This window comes from Sycon ciliatum, chromosome 1 (assembly GCF_964019385.1).
Source record: "Sycon ciliatum chromosome 1, ocSycCili1.1, whole genome shotgun sequence".
Lineage (NCBI taxonomy): Eukaryota > Metazoa > Porifera > Calcarea > Leucosolenida > Sycettidae > Sycon > Sycon ciliatum.
The window spans coordinates 20,579,019-20,586,044 of record NC_088643.1 but is presented as its reverse complement, the minus strand read 5'-3'; positions in this window follow the sequence as shown (position 1 = coordinate 20,586,044).

Here is a 7,026-nt window from a genome sequence, read left to right as displayed (position 1 = left end):
AGTGCCGCATGACGTGCTTTTCCAGCAACTCGGGACTATCTGCGATGCTCCGGCTACGAGTTGGTTTAAGAACTACCTCAATACGCGTACATTCAGCGTCCGCGTCCAACACCATCTGTCCTCCCCACGTCCCGTCAAGTCTGGAGTACCCCAGGGTTCCCACCTCGGGCCATTGCTTTTCCTGGTACATATCAACAGCCTACCCAGAGCCTCGAAACGCAACCAGCACGCTGATGTTTACCTGTTCGCAGATGACACCGCCGTGGGCCAAGCACGAACCAAAGGTACCAGCCCAATGAAGACTGCCCTGCAGGACACATTTGCCTGGGCCGACCGAGTAGGCGGAACCTTCAACCCATCGAAACCTTTGTTATCTCATTCGCTGAGGAAGGAGCTACAGAGACCATCCGCGGTATCCAGCCGCCAACCAGTCGCCGTCACCTGGGAGTGTTGTTGAGTGAAACACTTAGCTTCCAGGAGGATATTGAACAGACAATAAGCAAGTTTAGACAGCGCTGCATTCTTCTGTGCCATATGGCTGACCGTTTAACAGGAGACATCGTCAGGAAGCTGTACCTTACGTATGTCCGCCCCACAGCAGAATACGCCGCCCCAGTATGGGAGTCCTCCCTCTCTGCTGCATAGCGGCTCACCCTTGAACGGCTGCAAGCCAGAGTAGCTCGCACAGTCATGCGGCTTGAGAGATGCCCTTGCCCATCAGACGAGCCCAAGTCATCATTGTTTAAACAGCTGGGGTGGCCAAGTCTATCCTGGCGCAAGAAGATCGCCTGCCTTATGGAATTCTTCCATTTGGTCACCACCCAACCAGAACTTTTTGAAGCAGCGGGATACTGCCCCACGCGTAGTCGCCGCCGCCAACTCGCATTCACTCTGCCACGGGTTGGGAAACACGCCGGGAGGTCATTTCTCTTCCGCACCGCTACTGTCTGGAATGCCTTGCCCGCAGACCTGAGAGCCACAGCCACGCAGTCCCTGTTTCACAGTCACATTTGCACGCACTTCTCTGACACCAAACACAATGCCACTCCGCACTGACATGCCTCTGTCCTCCTTCTTTGTGCGTTGCGCTTATTCTTATTAATTTTTGTGTTTCTGTTTCGGTACATTTCGTATTTCAAGGCATACCCCGAGGCTATAGGTATCATTCATTAAAGGACCATTCTGGAACATTCAGCATAATTGTATTTCTCTTGCTAGGCTGTTCATTACGAATTATTAGCCCTCCACTGTCTGCTATCTCAACCCTACAGCCTCCCATTATAATGGAACTCCCTTCAATTTAGACTACGTCTTTGGGAAGTCCTCAAGGATATATTATAAATAAAATAAATGATAAATTTCCTGCGCATGCTTATGTAGAAATGACATAATGACAGTAGTGAGTCAGATCGCTACAGACCCTGTCTGCAACAGTGCATTGTACGGTTCGAACCCCAGTTCAGGTACCCTTTTTGGACCCTTTTTCAAATTTTAAATTTCACAGCACTTCACTGTGTACGGTAAAATCTTGAAATATCGCCTAATACAGGAGCTCGCCAGAGCTTGGGCCATCTTTTTGTGAATGGACTGTAGCTCTTCAACACGAATGGAGCCGAGTTGCCAACAGTGGAGGACTTGTGCGCGTCCTGGCAGTGGATATTGCTGAAGTGTTCGACAAAGTGTCGCACCCGGGTGTCTTGTACAAAACTTAGCTGTACGGGCTCCAGCCTTCCCCTCTTTGGTCTTTCTATAACCTTGAACCTTCCAAGTTGGAAGACTGTCGGTTAGCGCTCCGGAGATGTATTGAAGCTAGGTGTCAGGACGTCGAATTTCTCAGTACTCTGTCAGATGTGTGCCTAGTTATTGCACTTTCTGACTGTATATAGTATCCAGTTACAGTGATGGAGAGTTTCTCTTAACTCGTATTCATATGTCCTTTTTCTTTCTACATTTATTTGTGTCTCAACATCCGAGTTTCAAATAATAATTCAAAAGGTAGTTTGGATGCGGTGAAAAAAACAGTTTCGTAATCAGTATTCGCATGCAACAACGTAAATCCACACAATTCAGTAGACATTTCCTTTCTAAAATAGCAATGAAAAATATAAATTGTGCACTCATAACCATGTATAAACAATTAGAAATTAAACAATTCCAGAACGTTTTCGTGTGACTATCATCAGTGGAACATCGTCACATGGTAAGAATCACTTAAACAACCAGTTATATAGCTAGAGTAATATGAAAAGAAGCGTGAGAATGCAGCACAGCTAGCGGTTATGTATAACACGTGTAGTGTGAACCTTTGCAGTGTATCTGAGAATGGTAGCAGTAGGTGAATGTGGCAGCTGTGAGTGCGTGTGGACAAAACTGGTGAGTGGGTATTACTACGCCTGTCAGTATTACAACACAACCAGGAACGGATACAACACCGGAATCAACAGGAGCGCAACACATGAATCTGGTATCACTCTTGACAACAACACCACGGCATGGGAGACCGCCGGACGATCGTTCGTTAACAAACCCGACGGCGGCAACGGAAAGATCACCAGGAGAACGAAACGAAAATGGAGGAAATACGAATCTGAGGAGAAGCCAGAGACTAGCGGAGACACGACTGAGAAAAATCGAGAAGGCGGAACCAGTAGCGGCAGGTGAAAGTACGGGCGCAGCAGTGAACACGTCAAGGAGAAGGCATAATTATGATGTTGAATGTATATAACGAGCAGTCTATTCTTATTATTCTTTCATTCAACATCATATGCCTCCACTGATGAGCTCAGGAAATTTAGCAGCATCGGATGCAGCATAGCCCTGACTGGAGTGAATGCCCCATGTGCCTCTCAGTGTTTCAAGTGGCTGTTTTGCGGCGGAAGATGCTGACTGAAGGCGCAGGCAACATCAGTGTAGATGGTCAACAGATTTGGCGGCGTGGTGTGGCTGTGTGCGACGGGCTGGCAGGACAGTGAATGCGTCAGGGGCCTCTGGGTCTGCCGTGTTGGCCAGTTGGCTTCGTCGTTCGTTCCCCATCACGTCACTATGGGACAAGAACAGTCAGCCGCAGTATCTTTGTATTTGTGGCACTTGCAATAACTAACTTTTCTGGTGTTAGACTGACTGCTGTTTTGTGCACCCCCCCCTTTTCACGCGTGCTCCATGTTCCTGTCCCAGCCATGAGCGCGTGTCGTTATCACCTGACCTTGTTATCACTTTTGTCATTTTTGTCACTTAGGGTATGCCACGTTTCTATGCAGAATGAGCGCAATTGCGCCAATTTAGCCCTAAAAAGATCAGTCTATTCTTATTATTCTTTCATTCAACATCATATGCCTCCACTGATGAGCTCAGGCGGAGCGAAACAGCTGTCTGGAGGGTCATTGTCAATATCAACCTATATACCGGAATTGTCCTCGCTGTGGTGATGGTGATGTGAGTGCAGAGTTTGGATCGGCCAAGAGCGCAATGTGGTCGTGTGGTGTATTGGATTCCAGAAAATAACTGACAACAAAAGAATTGTAAGCAGCAGCTTTTATACACAGGCAGACTCCGTACACTAATGTACGGGGATACGCTAACCTATGGGGATACGGATTTGTAAACTCTCCGGCTTCATCCATATGCGTCACAACGATCCTACCGACTTTATCGCCTCATGCATGAAGGAAGTGCATTGTGATGTTGAGGTGGAGCCGAAGCTCCAACCTCTCACTGGTGAGGTCCTCCAGCGACGCACCGCCAACACCGACCCGGATGCCCGCGCTGACCTGAGAGTGAGGGGGTTCTGGACGGATAGCAGAAACGCATTCTTTGATACAAGGGTGTTCTATCCCCATGCGTCAAGCTACCGCTCCAGATCCCTCTCCTCTCTGTACCGAAGCTTTGAAGGGGAGAAGAAGCGTGCGTATGGGGAGAGAATTCTCCACGTCGAGCATGGTTCCTTCACCCCTCTGGTCTTCTCTTCCTGTGGGGGGATGGGCCACGAAGCTGCCATCACGGTGAAGAGGCTGGCAAGTGCTTTAGCCGTGAAGAGGCATGCGCCGTACAGCCAGATGGTGTGTTGGCTCAGATGCATGCTAAGCTTTTCGCAAGCCAGGTCTGCTATTCGCTGTGTCCGTGGATAACGCTCAATTCGCCGCCGTCACTTTGACCATGCCCCTGTCGACCTGGTCCGAGCAGAGGCACAGCTGGTGGTCAGCTAGACAGTTGTCATCATGTTTAATTTCTTTAGTTCTCAATCTATCATTTTCATGCCAGGCGTGAGCCAGCCCCTGGCTTAACAAAATGGGTGCTTCTTTTAGTTTAGTTTTTCTTCTCTTCTTCTTTTTATTTTGCTTTGCCCGTACAAGAGGCTTACTTCTATCCTGAAAAAAAACAACCTATGGGGATACAGTAGGGGGATATTCTAACGTACGGGGATACAGTCACGTACGGGAATATGCTAACGTACGGGGATAAGCTAAAATATCCGCTATATGCTAAACACTATCCGCTATACGCAGTGAAAGTTCCAAGCCTGCCCACGCTACATCTCCCCTCTCAAAAACAATCACGTCCTCGTGATTCGAATACTCGGTGATAGCTGGACACCAACAACCGGCAGCGATTTTGAAGAAACTGGCGGCATGCATGGTCGAGTCGGAATGCACTCGACGATAGGAAATAGGCAGAATGGATGACTTGCATACAGGTATGTATTCGTGAACAGCCTCGGTTGATATCCGGACGCAACGAAAGCAAGTGACATTGAACATTATAGTAGATCACGAATTATTGCGAGAGCTTCAACCGGGATATGGCAAATAATATCGGAAATGATAACGTTTGGAATAGACAGAAGAATGAACTGATAAACAAATCATAAAGCATAAGCACACCAGGTTCACACAATCTCACGGGGCCAAAAGGAAAAGAACCGTCCTCCAAATAGGACCTGAAAAACCACAGCACTATTGCTGCACAACTCTGGCACAACCTGCCAGCAAAACCGCAGGTCAGAACCGAACTTAATACAATATAAGGGGCATTGACACACACATTGTCCCAGGTTAGCTAGGTAGACCATGGCTCGCCATGATCGGATGCCTACCGAACTAAACTGGACTCACTCACTCGCGTAAAGGAAGACTCAAGAGAACAGGAAGACGGAAGGAAGACAGGAGAGAAAATGCCATATCAGGAATTAGCTTACGTTGGGCATGGGGATTAATCGGTAGAGATGCTGTCTTTCATCATTTCTAGCTGTCAATAGATGTGGCAGGCATGTGTAGGAGGAGCGGCAGCTGGTGCATCCGGTTGGACCATGCATTGGGTGAAATAGGCATTCTGTGAACTGGGTATTCGGTGAGTTGTCGTTCGGTGAGTTGTTGGTCGGTGAACTGTCGCTCTGTGAACTGTCGTTCGGCGATAGTATTATTGACAACACCTCATAGCATGAAAAGAAAGTCATCCAGTACGGGAGATGTGGACATGGCGGGACACTAGCTATGCTGGTCGTACGGAACGAGAAACCAATTTACCGCTGCTACCAATTTTATAGCACCGTTGCTACCAATGTAAAACAGGTGGGGTCGAATCTGACAAAGGTAACTTTAACCACCGCTGCCACCAATTTTGTAGCGGCGCCGCAGTCTCTCGGAGGCAAGAGAATGCACAAGGGTCTCAGTGAACACACTGGTAATTATTAAACATTGAACTGAATTGAAATGCAACTTTAACTGACAATGAAATTTTTAATTGGCAATGAAATTACTGGCAATGAAATTAACTGACAACAAAAGAATCGTGAGCAGCAGCTTTTATACACAGGCAGACTCCGTACACTAATGTACGGGGATACGCTAAAGTATGGGGATACAGTACGGGGATATTCTTAAGTACCGGGAAACCCAATTCGCGGACGACATCATGCTACACGATAGCAGGAAGGACAAGGTAGTGCTGTCACACAACCTGTCTTCAGCCATCACCCATCTCAGCAACTGGCTTGGTGAGCGCAACCTAATCCTGAATAGTCCAAAATCACAAATATTGTTTATTCCTGCCAATCGTCATGACGACAAGACATTGAATGTGCACTGTGCAGCTACACTCCTCCAGCAAGTGACAAGCGCCAAGTACCTGGGCTTGCACATCGATGACGACCTGAAATGGAACACAATGGTTGACCATACAGCCAAGACAGTGTCCTCAAAGATTGCCATTCTCCTCCGCCACAGGCAGTGCCTCCCAATGCCATGCCGCTCAACCTACTTGAGATGTATAATTTTACCCACATTCCAATACGCATGCAACAGCTTTTCCTCTTCCCTTTCCTCTGCACAACGTGATCGTCTTGAGAAACTTCTCAAGCAAGCTGTGCGTGTTGTCTGCTCTGCTCCCTTCCTGTCTGCAACTGCCCCTCTTTTTGAACGCCTCAGCATTCAACCCCTGCAATCAATGTATTGCCGCAAACTCCTCCTGCTAACCTTTAGTGTAATTCATAATGACTGTAGTGTGCTTCTTCATGACCTCGTTACACTTCTGTCACACACCCGTCGAACGAGGAGCACAGATGTTCCCCTGCTTCTTTTCCAGAGGATCATATCTGCCGCCGCCACACACAGCCCTTCATATTAATGTCCCACTCTCTGGAATAAGTTGCCTGCATCTATACGATCACTGAAGAAAACAGGTCAATTCCGGACCGCTCTCTTACCCCACCCGAAAATTCACTGACTAACGTTGCTCACTGATCAAATAATTATGCAATCTTTCCTCTGCTGTCTTGAATCCTACTCTATGTTTCTTTTTCTTTAAATCTTTTCCTTGCATTTGTGTGCCTGTAACTTCAGTCGATCTCATCTAACAAGGCAACACTGCCTGTTTGTTATTCGACGTTAAATAAACCAATCCAATCCAATCCTTAAAGACGAATGTCCATCACCACTTGCATCAAAATAATGGGCTCTGGGCTACGGACTCCCTGTGAGGCTGTCACCCGTCAATGTGCAACTACCCTCGTCCATCATCTCTTTCTTTCTTGTT